The 14,486-nt window shown below is 44.0% G+C and overlaps 1 protein-coding gene and 1 long non-coding RNA gene across 12 annotated transcripts in view; one reads left to right on the top strand and one right to left on the bottom strand.

Moving 5' to 3' along the window:
- The window catches only part of LOC116664886, a 54,037-nt gene extending 47,768 nt beyond the window's left edge, over positions 1 to 6,269 (top strand). Inside the window, exon 3 of the long non-coding RNA XR_004321389.1 lies at positions 4,528 to 6,269. This is a non-coding gene — a long non-coding RNA (uncharacterized LOC116664886). The remainder of the gene's footprint in view (positions 1 to 4,527) is intronic.
- The window catches only part of ELMO1 (engulfment and cell motility 1), a 491,925-nt gene that overhangs the window by 76,228 nt on the left and 401,211 nt on the right, over positions 1 to 14,486 (bottom strand). The window lies entirely within an intron of this gene.

Below are 14,486 nucleotides of genomic sequence, written 5' to 3'. Positions count from 1 at the left end.
TACCACGGTGTATAGGATTTCCCAGCACACAGGCCAGCTGCCATTGACCAGGGAGTAGCCATGGCCCCGGATGTGTCTAGAAATTCTAAGTGGCTATTTGGGGCCCAAGACAGTTTTGTCAACAATATCAGTAGCAGGCCAATGCTAGGAAATTCAAAACCTATATTTTGCTTCCAAATTACAGATGCAGTGAATTTTATTCCACATGCATATATATTGTAATATTTTAGGATGTGCCTTTTTAAGATGAGAAGAGTTGAAAGCCTACCTCCCTCCAGTTCCCCCAACTTAAAGCTATTTTAAATTTCCTAACCTTTGAAGGTTCATTTCTCTTATGCTGTCATTAAAATTACTTATGCTTTCAATCTGCTGAGTTGCATTTAGTGGGAAGCCTCCCAAGCCACACGCTGTGCTTCGTTCCTCACTCCTGTGTTCCAGGGACACTGGTCCCCATAAGAATGGCTGGAATAGAAACACCCACTAAAACAGGGTAAAATCATCTTCTACAGAGCATGCTCAGGTATATCGTTTTTTAATGTTGTGTTTTTAGAAACATCTTACTGATTTTTAAAAAAATAAATTTAACTCTGTTTTTCCCTCTCATTGAGGAAGTCTATCATTCCAATCAAGTCATATTTGCAATTTCAGCTGTTTTCCAATCAGGCAAGTGCAAAAAAACAAACAAACAAACAAAAAAACCCCACAAAAAGTCAGGGCATGTTCTCCAGAATGGGAAGGGCATGCTTCCTCCCCTTCTGCACAACGAGGGCATGCAGACAAATTCTGTGGACCTTCTCAGATGGACTCACCTGTGAGGTAAGAATATGGGCACTTTTAGTTTCTTTTTCTCTATTTCCATCTCCATCTCATTATTAGTCATTGAAAGAGGTCAGAATGGGAATGAGTTTCTGGCTTTCCTATTGCACTTGATCCATTCATGTCAATTTGATAGTTGATGCATTTATTCTTAATGCAGAATTTGAATAATATGGAATCTCTTGCCACCGTCACACTGTTGAGCACCATCTTACAGTGAGAAAGATAGATGCAAATTTGGAAGGACAAGTGCTTCCTTTGGAACATGTAAGGTGGCTTTGGGGATTCATCCCAAGGGGTCCATCGCCTAGGACTAGTAGTAACTGCTTGAGCTGTAAGAGGTGCTACTGGAAAACGGGGCTGTCAGTGTGAACTTGTGGCCTTAAATAAAACCCATTTATCTTCCCAAGGCCTCATAACAGCTACTCATAACACTAATATCGATCCTGTAGAGTTGTTGTAGGACTAAATTATAAACATATGGACAGCACCTAATGGCACACCCAGCACATAGTAGGTCCTCAATACAAGTAACCTCAACATAAATCCAAAATGTGAGCTGTGTGACCTTGGGCACACTTAAAATGACCTCCATGAAAATGGAGGTGAGACTGGTATTACTTATCTTACAGAATTCTTTTAATGACCATCTACATGTATCAGTTAGTAATTGAGCAAATTTTACATGCTAGGGACTTTTGTGTAATGTGTCTCTGTTTAAGAATGTGAGTAAAAATCAGAATGTTCTGTATGATACAAGGTATTGCTTCAGGTAACCAGATACTATACACAAGGAGTTAATGGGCCCAGGTGGTGCTGAGATGTAAGATGACCTGTTCTTTAGAGGGTAAACCTCATTCATTCATTCATTCATGCATGCATAAAGCATTTATTGTGGGTGTGTTAAAAGGCAGGCAGGGCACTATCGGACACAGTTTGATAAAACACGGCCCCTGTCCACACAAGAGAGGGTTCCCACACAGTTCTTGGCTCAGGATGCTCCATAATAAGTACTAGTTTCCTTCTTTTCCTTCCTCAGGGTAATCTCTGATTAACTGGGAGACAAATGAAAATCGATCCAAGCATTGGGTGATCAGTGCTAAAAGAGAACAATGTGCCTGATACCCTTCGGTCACTTTCAGATTCATGGATGGAGGGGAAAAAAGTGTATTAGGGTTGAGGAGTCTATCTACTTCTAATTAGGTATCTTGAAATACACGGATAAAAAAAGTCGTTAGTTTAGACCCTGCTAATTGAAAGTCTTCGTAATTTAGGAAAAGACTGACTGTGCTTACTCTTGTAGAGGTAAGGAGGGGTGGGAAGAGGCTGCTAAGGACATCCTAAGTGAAACAAAAGTTGGAAAATTCTACATGGTATACATTTCTATCGATTGAATAGAGTGGCCGAGATGGCCCAGAGAGCAGAGACAGAGAGCAAAGACAAGAGCTGGTTTCATTCTTTTTTTTATATCTTAAACATCCAGTAGTCTCTTGGATGTTTCTAAGACGAAGGTTCCCTATAATTCTTCAGCCTGCTGAGCCAACTTGACAACACAGTCCTGTGAAATCCATTCATCTTTGAGTGCCCAGCCCCAAGCTCCGTGGCTGCCACAGAAGACTGTAAATGTTTGTTGAATGGACATATGAATGGGAAACACCTGCTTTCCACTTCAGGGTTCCTCCTTTGTGCTGCAGAGTCAATGGTTGGAGAAAAGCCTTCCCAGGGCAGGTGCTGCAGCCAAGGCTCAGGGATTCTGTTTGGATTGACCCAGAAAAGGCAAGAACAATGAGGTCTGCCTTGTTCTCTACAGCAACCCAGAGAGGCACTACAGTGATAGAGGTGCACTGAGATGCCCATTTGGCTTAGTCAACCTTGGTCTCAAAAAGCATATAGGGGTGGAAATTACCTTTTATGCCCCTCACCCTACTTGGAGAAGACTTCAGAAGTCCAGGCTGCAGGCTAGGAATGACTATATTCCAAGCTTGCTCAGATATGCCTGCTCACAATGTCACAGACTGCCTATACCTAAAATTTTATAGGAGCAGAGTGCAACTATGATAGTTTTAAGGACACTAATCCATTTGGTCCAAGACACCCCTGATAGGAATGACTAGTTACTTTCTTCCAGGAAGACCAGGTCACTTTTTAGTTGAAGAACAGGGAGGGCTCTAAGTCTACGCTCTTCTCTTGGAACTTGAGTGTGAGAAGATGAATTAATTGTATCTCCCACCAATCCCCCAAGGTAAGAAGTTAATGGTGGAACCACAATTGTTTGAACAAAAGTGACCCAAGCTTGTCTATCCACACACACCTTAAAAGCTCTCTGTGAAATACTCTGTGTGCTCAGGTGAGCTACAGTGACAGGTGTATGATTAACACGAGCCCTTGGGAGGAGAGAGCTCCAGAAACAGGGCACTAGGATGAGGGTAACACTCTCATGCGTTCAAGGGCTCCATCTCTGTGAGAAGAAGGGCAATTCCATGGAAACCTTCCAGACACGTGAAAGACTTGGGGAGTTTGGGGGTCTCCAACTACTAGGCAAAGAAGGTAGGGGGCTGGAGAGCAGAATGCAGGGAAGGTGAGAGTCCCAGGCAGACCAGAGGTCTCATGGTTTCAGGTCTGTCATTTTAACATTGTGTTCAAAAGAGGTGGAGGGATTCACCTCAGAGGACCAAGGGGCAGGATGGCAAGTTGCCCCCTGCCATTTAAGTGAGAACAGCTCTGCTTTTAAGAGTTTCCCCTTAGGAGAGGGGGGAGAGGAGGAATATAGAGCGGAGGAGGAAAGAGAGGAGAGGAGAGGGAGGATCGAAGGGATGGAAAGAAAGGCAAAGGCATTCCTTGACGGAATGACTGGCTTAAGTTCCTTTCCTTTTTTCCTTTCCTTTCCTTTTTCCTTCCTTCCTTCCCTTCCCTTCCTTTCCTTTTCTTTCCTTCCTTCCTCCCTCCCTCCCTTCCTTCCCTCCTTCCTTTCAAGGAGTTTTGGCTGTGGAAATGTTTGAAATTTGCTGATCTAGCTCTCCTGGTAGGATCCCAGGAGCTTTGGGTGGGTACAGGGGCTGGAGAGAGTCCTATGGGAGTGAAGCCAAGGGAGCTGGGTTGAGGGTGGGTCTCACTCTTGGAGGAAATGTGTAGCACCAGGAAGAGACAACAAGGTCTTGTAGAAACTGGGCTGACATGACAAGGGGCAGGAATGCGGAGACCTGGGGACAACTCAGAAGGTAAGTCACTTTCCTGGCATCCTACAAACCAACCTTATTACGTGCACATTTAATTCAACCCTTCCTCCAACCAAGACAGTGATCGAGGCTGATGAAATACTTTCCTAATTGGCCCAGGAGCTAGAGTGGTCTGAGGAGTGGACAACATCTGCCTTTGCTTTTGAAACTCTGCAGGTAGGGAAGGACACCAGCTTTACAGCATTCACACTGTTGCTCTCTCCCTGAACACACCTGGGGAAGCAAACCTGGTGGGAGTGCCTTTCAGGGGAAAAGAGAACCTTCAGGTATGGCTAGGTAAGGCTAAGAGCCGCTTACTTTGGGGCATTATGAAAGTTAATAACATTGGGATTATTTCTGCCTTGGATGCAAGTAATTGAAATGATTGAAATGGAAATGAAAACATGTGCTTTTGATGATTAGGAGATGAAAAAAGAAACAATTAGCATGAAGGTTAATAATGGGCAAAACAATTTTTTTCTCCTTGACAATACAGATGCTCATAAGAGGAAACGTCCTTGGAAAACTTTTGGATTTTGCAATGCTCCACTGGTGTCACTAGAAAAAACCTAAAATTGCCGACAGCCAGAGAAATGCTAAAGGGGACTCGTAGAGGTAGTTCAACTAAGGCTTAGAGACAAAGACCCCGGCTGTCTCCAAGGTCTGAGCGTGAGGAAACTCATTCCTCACCTCTCATCACTTGAGTGAGATGCCGGGCACACAGGGAAGTTTCAGGTCTTCCATCTTGGACATCTCCTGTTACTGCTCAACCATGATGAACACACCGCAGACTCCATCACTGCAAATTTCTCCTGAGAGGTTATGAAGGTATTGTTTGTCTCTTCTAAAAATGTACCCAATATCCAACTGGCCTAACTGCAAACTTGGAGGAAGTACCTTTCTCCTCTCTCTCTCTCCCTCTCTCTCTCTCTCTGATCTCCTTACATGGTGAGCCAGCCTGCCTACTATCTTGCTCAGAGCACATTAAAGCACAAAGGGAAAGCCAGCAATCCAGTAGTTCTACTGAGGCTGCCTATTCAGGTGGCGAACCCAGCTTCCCAGCACAAGCACTCCAAGAATTCTCCCTTGACACTCAGTGCCCAAGCAGCCTTATTCCCTCACAGAAGCGCATCACATTCTGACGTTCTTGTGCTCTTATTAGAAGGTGCACAGTCAAGGGTGTGGAGATCGAGTTTCCAAGAAGCTGAGACTATGTAACTACTCCAAAAAGCACAACAAGAGCTCATCCACTCCAGCAAAGGAACTGGTGGCAGCTGCTGCAAGAGAAAGTTAGAGACATCTGGTGTCTCTGAGGGTGCGGAGGGTAAGCAGAAAAACTATATCCTGAAAATCCATAGTGCCTGTTATGGGTTAAATTGTGTTCTCCCCAAATACAGGTCAAAGTCCGGATGTCAATGCCTCAGAATATGACCTTCCTTGGAAATAGGGTCACTGCAGATGTAATTAGGTAAGATGAGGTCACACTGCAGTAGGGTGGGCCCCTAATCCAGTATAACTTTTTTTTAATGAAAAGACGGCAGTGTGACACACACAGGGAGAACGTCTTACGATGAGAAAGGCAGAGATTAGAATTATGCAGCTGGGGGGAAGGAGATAGCTCAAGTGGTAGAGTGAACACTTACCATGCACAAGGTCCTGGGTTCAATCCCCAGTACCTTCTCTAAAAAGAAAGAAAGAAACCTAATTACTCACCCCCTCAAAAAAAAGTTGAAAAAAGACTTTAAAAACAGAAAAAGAGAATTATGCAGCTGTAAGCCTAGGAACTCCAAGGACTGCTAGCAAACCACCAGAAGCTAGTAAGAGGAAAGGGGAAATTCCCCTACAGGTTTCAGAAGGAGCGTGGGCCTACTGACACCTTGATTTTGGACCGCTAGTGCCCAGAGCTGTGAGACAATACATTTCCACTGTTCTAAGCCACCTGGTTTGTGGTGCTTTGTTATGGTAGTTCTAGGAAATGAACACAGTGCCTCTTCAGAAACATTTAATGGGAAAAACATCAGGTGGAAAGCAGACATTTTAAATCATTTCTCTTCTTAAAAACTTCAAAATGTCATCAGGTGTCCTCTGTCTATGCTAGGCTGCTAAAAGTCTAAAATTTCCTATCTAAAAGCATCCCAGTAGCCCTTATTTAAGATACAATCATTCTCTCTTTTTCTTTTTTAAGTGAAATTAAATGCAGCCATTGGATGGATAAAACAGATAAAAGTGCAGCTCCTACAGTTGAAGGAAGCTGGGGGGATTCAGATCTGCTGTCAACTCTTTCTAATGACCCCTGAGTGCCCCAGTAAAGCCATCAGGGTTCCACAGCTCTCCGGCTGAGAAACACTGTTCTAGCAGTTGCAAATAATGAGTGCTGAGGGCCACATTCAGAAGTACAGGAGGAGTTCTCTTAAATGACTTCTGTGTAACTGACTTTCCAGATTAAGAAATATACCCCATCCTTTCTGTAAATACAGTGACTGATGCCCAAGCGGATACTCCAAGCTAACTATCTAACTGCTGCTATGCCCTGTGCTTCTGCTTCCACCAGTTGTGATATGAGAGTTCGGGATGTGTTTCCAAACTTGTTCCTGCTTATACTTGTTAGCATAATTATGCAATTTGGTCGCATCTTATATACACTGATGAAATGTGGGTGTGAAAAAAAATGTTCTAAGTTGCGTATTTTGGAAGACTAGAGAAAAAGTTGCTAAAACAAAATCAAACCTGCTGTCGAACCAGGTGTGGGTGGGTCAACCACAAAAGGCTGGAATGTTTTGTACCTGGATTGCCTCCTAAGTGTCCAAGGAACTCATTCCACTTTAAGAAGACTGAAACTGGAAATTGCAAATAATTGCCTTTTAGGCACGGTTTATCTAAGAATGGTCATTAAAAACTAGTCAGCAAACCTAAGAAATGTTTTGGTCTCACATTAAAAAAAAAATGGTGAATAAGTATGCATTTATGTGTTTAAGTTAAAGTAAAATATTTAAGGTACAGATTAATGATAACCATTTTCATGGTCTTCTTTATTAACTAAACACCTGCCAGCTCCGGCTGCATGGGGTAAGAGGGCCCTTACTGCAGTTGCTTCATTTTGGATGCTATGTTCTTGGATGGGCAAATGCTGGGTTTTTTTTTTACCTTAGTTGTCATCAGTGGCCACCTAGAGAGTAAGCTCCATGAGGGAGGGAATATTTGTCTGCTTTGTTAATTTTAAAAAAATTCTATTGATTTAAAACATCCCAGACATTGTTCATTTTTTTTTTTAAAAGGACCATGTGTTTACTTGCATAATCTTTTAACGCTATTAAAAAATGGAAAATGACCCATGAATCACCTTCTTTCGGATATAATTATACATTAGGCATGAGTCTTAGGAATGACTTTGTTGATTTGCTGGCCATATCATATCTAGGTCAAAGACTTGACCGCTTACCAGAGACAAAAGTCTGAGACCTGCTCCAAGACCTAACCCAGTCAGGTGAGGGCCAGCACCCTCAAAACAGCTCTACCTACAGGTTCTCTGTGTTTCACTTCTTGAAAGTGAAAGTCTCCAGAGTGTAAATCCCACTCCAGCTTGGATTTCTGGTTTGATACCATTCGCTCACCAAGAACTGTGTCTTCTGAACATTCTCAGAGATGACGTGGGAAATAACACATATAAGCAGTACTGCTGTGGTTCTAGCCTGTTCCACGTGTGTACAAGGGTTTCCAGCCCCATTGAGATTGTAGATGAACTCTTTCCCTGGGCCACGGCGCCCACTACGAGAAAGCCGGGCCAAGAAGGACCGAGCAGGGAGTGCTGCAGGCCATCCTCCTGCTTTCATTTTAGCTGAGGAGACAGAGAGACACAGCGGCCAAGTGGCTGGCCCACGGCACACAAGGAGTGGTATCTGATCTAGAGCAAGAACTCCAATCTCCTGTTCTATTCTTCACCATACTGTACCCCCTTAGCAAAAGCAAGCCAGGGAGAAGAATCAAAATGAGTGTGAATGAGTTCATGGGATCACCCTATCCTTACACGTGGCACATGCTCGGTAAATACTGGTTGGTCTGACTTCTTGACTCCATAGGTAGCAAAAGGCTGAAAAATCACTGGGTGTGAAAATCATCAAGACTTGGTAAATGAGAAGAATCTGGAATGGCATATGTTGTTGGCATCTTCCTAACCCCATTAGCAGCTGGGCACGTGGGGAGCAAATAGACAAGCATTTCCCAGTTCTGAGGCTGCTCTCTCTGGAGGTACTTTCTAAAGGAGAACACTGCCTATACTGGCAATTAACCCAAACTTAACAAGGGCTTTCAGTCACAGCAGGGCAACCCTGGTGAAAGCAACCTCAGATAGAGCGGGCCACGGAGAGCCTTCCACACTCAGACTGCAGGAGAGAAAGCAACTGGCTGGTGGCCTCTAAGCCTTTCATTTATGAGGGTGGTTATCTGTACAAAGGGACTTAGAGAGACCGAGGAACCGCAAAGGTACTACAGAGGCTTCTCTCCTGAACTGTGTTGGCTTATTTGTTGGCCCCTCAGAGGGTGATGCTTAGTGATCGGAAGCACAGAACGGGCCAGAGGCACCTATAGTTTGGAATACTGGTTCTGATACTGGGCAAGGTATTTAGCGTTTCGTAAAGCCTCAGTCCCTTTATTTGTAAACTGAGGGGAAAAGGTATCAACCTCAGAGTTTTGTTGTGAATATTAAGTGAAATAATCAATGCCACGTGCTTAGCCCAGAGTAGTTGTTTAACAAATATTAGCTAATTAATAACAACTGAATACTAATAACAGTAATACCAGTAAATGAATAACCTTAGGGAAATATGAGACACTCCCACCAAGTCCATCATCTGCGTGTCTAGCACATGAGTGTTCTCTGTAGGCGTTGTGGGGATCTAAGAAGTGCTCCACAAGACGAACTCATTCATCGGCAGGGGAGATAAGCCATGCACACGATCAGCTCTTGAGCGAGGTGCAAAATTACAAATGCATAAGGGAGGCACAGGTAAAGTGTGATAAGAGGTTGGGGGAAAGAAAAGACAACTTCTAGCTGGGGAATTCAGAGAAGGAGGTGGCACCAGCCTTCAGCTACATGGTTTATGAAATACCCCTAACCAGTGTAAACTAAATTCCAACTTAGTTTCCAATTATATAATATATTCATGGAATAAATTCCATTACTCTTATCCATATTGCTTCTAGAAAAAAAAAAAGTTGATTTCTGAAACATCAGCAAAACAGAGACCATGTAGGAAAAAAAAAACCAAAAACCTACTGCTTCAATCAGCTTCACTTGCTACCCTACGGTATATTCAGAAATCATGTACTTGCACTTTATATAGTGTTTGATACTTGGCATTATCTATGACACCATGTCTTTCTACTAGCATAGGTGTAAAAATCTAACAGTAATCCCTTTAGAATTCCTTGCATCAGCATTTCCCAGAATATGCTCTGGGTTACACTAATTCCATGATATGCTAGGTGTGGTGGGGGAAAGGAAGTCGGAGAGAAGGAAAGAATTCTGTGCTGTAAAGTTTTGAGAAACTTCATTTTTTAATATCCCCTTCCTGGAGGTTCACTATATAATTAGCATGTACAAGTTAAATCTATTCAACTTACTAAACCTGGGATATCACAAACATATTTGGTCATGTAAGACTTTTTTTTAATTTCCTAGCATAATGTCTACTGATTTTCCAGTTCATCTTGGAAATTGTTGCCTTGGGCAATTGGCATGGCAATGCCAAAGGGTCATTAGAATAGCCTGTCAAACCATTCAGGCAATCTGGAAGGAAAGCCTATGGCTTCTGGCATAATGTCCTTGTGACCACTCCCAGGGAAGACAATCAAATCAAACACGCACTTCCTAAGGCTTTAACTCGTCTTCTCCATTTGGAAGTCACTGTATTCACTCTATAAAGCACCCTTACACAGCCTCTCACAATACCCTGTGAGGTGGACCTCTTCTTTTCACAGGTGAGCAAACTAAAGCTCAGAAAGGTAAACCAACGTGTCCAAGACTGCACAGCTGGGGGGTTGGAAGGACTTGAATTCTGTTTCCTAAGCCTTCTTGGTCACTCCACCCCAGCTGCCTTGGATTCACAATAGTGCTAGAAAGCCAGCATCACCTTAGTTTAATGCTGGGTGATTCTAGGGTGCACAGGTTTTAGGGGCAGAGGTAAATAGTCATCTGTAATTTACATAAATCCAATAGACTATACAGTCATCATCTCGTCAATAGATATTGAGAGATACATTTTTTTTTTAAAGATACGACAGTCCAAAGCACTCCCCTGTTAGGCCAGATCCCACACCCTGGTTCATAACCTGGTGGACACTGACCAAAGAATAGCAGGGTCACTGAGCCACACCCAACCCTGACTCACTAAGTAGTCCCTTCCTCTGCCACGTCGAGAACATCTTTCCTGTTCTACCATGAGGTGCAGCTGCATGTTACTTCTAAGACCCCTCAGCTACGTCTGGAAGAAACAAAATGATTTTGCCAAAAGCATTGGTCAACAGCCCTTGAACCGGAAACAAGAAGTAATTAAAAGTGATGGTCCTTGAATTGTGCTAAGGCTCAAAAGTGGCATGTTCTTGGACCCAGGAGACAGGTTGGTGCCATCACCATCTGAGGAAGCTTACAATGTGGGATGGGAATTTCAGGAACGCTCCAGAGAGAACATCATTTTTGCTGTAGGCAATGGATTGTCTTAGTTACATGAACACCGTAGATTTATACCATGAATAAATGGCAAGATTTAGTCCTCTTAAAGGAAGTGCTTACTTCGATGGTGGGTTCACTGTGTCTTAGCTTGAAGGAATCATAACATGAGATCATATATGACATTGCATGCTAATTAGGAGACTTATGGCCCCAGCCAGGACATTTTTAGGCTCTGTGAGAAAAATCTACAAGTATGATGAACATTTGCTGAGAAGAGGAACACACAGTACAGGAAGCTCAAGAGCCATATTAACTGACAAGATGCTCCCAGGAAGGAGGGGAGAAGATGCCCAAAGAGCTAGAAGAAAAAAGGTGGTTGTTACAACGTGCCACTGAGAGCTTCCACAGTCCTCCTGCAGCAGCAATCAATTGCCATGACAAGCTACCTTCAGATCAGGCAGCAGCAGGCTGGCACAGCAGAACAGCACACTGCGACAGGGACCTCAGCACCTGTGGAACCTGGATTCCCACCTCAGAGGTGCTCCCTGGGAGCTGCTATACCCTTGTTCTCTTTGAGCTCTGGTTTCCTCATTTGTACATGGGGAACGCCTTGGACCACATGGTTAGAGGATGATGAACATGCAAAGGAGAACGATACAAGTTCACCGAAGTCCTTCTCATGTATACATTCGTGATCACTTCCTCAGTTTGGTCCTGGCGTTTCTGTCAATTCCACCTTCCTTTTCCCACATCCTCTCTTGTGCTCTGCCTTGGCTGAGGTACGACACTAGTCCTAACACAGGGTTAATCACCTTCTCCTGTCTAGAGCCTCCCTGTTGGTATTCTGGATCATTCATGAACAAATCTTCTTCCAACAGTTTGTGTCATCAAATTTCATTAATTGACATCGCCAGTTTGACTGGAGTCTGGGGCAAAGACAGTCCTGCTTCCATTTCTAAGCCCACCACCTAGCATAGGACCCAGTGTACAATCACTGCCTAAGAGACTTTTAACAAATCAATGAATGAATGATTGGAGCATATATCAACATTTTGAATAAGTGAAGTGTATTATATTTGCCTATAAGTAGTACACTCACCCCTTACTAGATAAACGTGTATTACTTTGGTTTTTTGGAACACTTGGCACTTTTTTTCCCAATTAAAAAACATATCCTCAAAACAACAAAAAGGAAACACAACTTTAACTCCAGCTCTGCATAACCACCCCCTCTCTCCTGGAGCCCCAAAGGCTTCCTTCCTGGGTTTGCATGGAAATTGGCACAGGTCCCCTCTAGGTGAGGCCATTTGTAGATGATAGCTTTGCAATGCTTTACGAAGATGACAGTAATGTGGCTGCTTTCACAATTAATAAAATGATCGAGAAGTTGTCCAGAAAAGCCTGGGGAGAGGGAGAACGTGGGGTGGAGGGAGCAAGAACCCCAGGACATCTTTTCTCAGCACCACCTGATAGTGTCACAGGCACTCACTGAACACTTACATACCATGCTGTCCTAAAGCACTTTACGTACATTCATTATTTATTCGTCACAGCAACTCTCCCCATTTTAAACATGAGGACGTCTAGGCACAAAAAGTTAGGGAATTTGCTCCAAATCACTCAGCTAGTAAATGGTAGAGCAGGGAGGTGAACCGAGCAATATGACTCTGGAGTTCCTGCTTGTGATGGTGACATTACACTGCCTCTGGGATATCACAATTCTGAGAATTGGATTTTTCATCTATGTTTTAAAAATGAAGAAGCTGAGATTCAGAGAGACTCAAAACTTGCCCAGAGTCCTCCAATTCACGTAAGGAGTGCACAATTCAAAAGGAAGTCTGTCTGATGACAAAACTCGTACACTTTCCACTGTACTGCCGGGGCCGCCTGTATACTCTGTTCTCTCCTTCTCACAGGCTTGGTGGAAGATGACTCATTATTTTCTATGCTGAGCATCTTCCTCAGCTATACTATTGACTACCAAGCTGTAATGTTTCCCAGGAAGAATTTTTCCTGTCTCTTCCCCAATACGGAAATTAGATTCCCTGATAATCAAAGCTCACTGAGTTGGCTCCACCCCACAAACACTGGTCTGCTGTCTGCTGGCTGCCGGACACCGTACAGAATGCTTGGGAAGCAGAAGGAACCAGACAAGCCTGGCCTGTGAAGTGTTCAAAGCCCTTATTGGAAACATAGGCCTTTATGCATGGAAGGAAGACCTGGGAACAAAAGCCCAAAGCCCCAAACCCTCAGAAACTGACACTCCTTCCTTCTGAATGTGGAAGAACAACTAGGAGTAACCCCACCAGAAACGCAAAGGAGCCTGTACTAATGGTGATTCGTTGCCCGGGAGAGGAAGAAGAAGTCCTGAATTCAGTCTGGGAACACAGAGCACCGCAAACATACGTGCACCACTTCGCGCTGACGGCTGACTCCTGCCAGCTTTGCTCTCCTCCCTCGGGATAAGGCCGAAGGGAAAAAACACAGACGACTCTGCTTCGGGCGGGACATCGTCATCACTTCATCATCCACGTGTCATTTCCTACTGCAGTTCTCCATGACATTTTCCCTCCTAATTTTCTATTTTGAAATGTTTAATTGCACAGTGTCTGTTATTATCATTTGTGTTCTCAAAAACTTTGTAGAAGGGGAAAATATAATAATTTTCTGATCACTATTGCTATCTTAGGCACCTTCTAACCCTTTGACTCACCTTATATGATTTATACCTTTGTCTACTTCCGGAAGGGTTTGAAGGGGCTTACTGTAGAACGCACTAAATCCAAGAGCCCACAGAAACAAGCAGCAGCAGAAAATAAACATTAGGGAGTGAGGGAAGCAGAGGCATACCCCAAACCAGAGCTCAGCCACAGTGATGGAGCGTTTACTGTAGCACGAAGCGCTCGGACATCCCTAGAACGGTCAGTTAGAACGCCACCCCTTCGATCAGCATTATTCCAGCTGTGGGCTCTTAGCTCAACATTTGAGAAATAAGAATGGGTCTGCATTGCTCACTACTTTCCCATTGACTCTTGGATGGGGTGAGATGGCTGCTGGGCAAAGTTCTGCAGCAAAGGGACTTGCCGATATTAGTGGTCCCCTATCTCTCACATTGTCTTTCAGGTCAGCATCTATGGCGGGCCCACATGTGACAGCCCAGCATCTTCCCTTGAAAGCATTAGTTTTAGCAATTGTAGCCACATAGCACAGAATCCAGAGTGACTATGCGTCTCATTCCACCTGATTTTGTTTTCAATGGGACCAAGTTAAATTAGAAAGGGGCCGACAAATCCTCTTATCAGACAAATCCCCACTCTGACTGCCAGACCTGAAGAAGTGACATTTTTAAGAAACCCCTTTGGAATCCTGGAAGGAAAGGCACTGGAGGCAGGTTATTGAGATGACTGATCTCCACCTGTCCCCGCCTCCGCCTGCCAAAGGAGGATGGGACGGGGACAGGCCGCAGGCACAGCAGAGGCAGCATGAGCTCTCAGCGAGAACAGCAAAGCTGACAGCTGTGCTTTTCTGCACCGAACACCCTGGGAGAATCAACGCTTGGGCAGCCCTGCTGCCATCTGTGGAGTTTCTATAGCAGACAGGTTATTTATAGAAACCTGTTTGTGCAAAGCCAATATTTACCTGTCGGGGCTGTCAAAATTTACAATTCATCTGTGCCATTAGCCTGCTGTTATCCTGTCAATAATGGAAATTTCCATCACCAGGAAGACAGGCTTGGGGTAGCTACGAGGGCTCCACTCCCTCCCCGTAGGTACGGGGATGAGTGGTAT

The sequence above is a fragment of the Camelus ferus genome, chromosome 7, assembly GCF_009834535.1.
Source record: "Camelus ferus isolate YT-003-E chromosome 7, BCGSAC_Cfer_1.0, whole genome shotgun sequence".
NCBI lineage: Eukaryota > Metazoa > Chordata > Mammalia > Artiodactyla > Camelidae > Camelus > Camelus ferus.
Note: the sequence above shows the minus strand (reverse complement) of the source record. Positions and strands in the feature narration are given on the sequence as shown.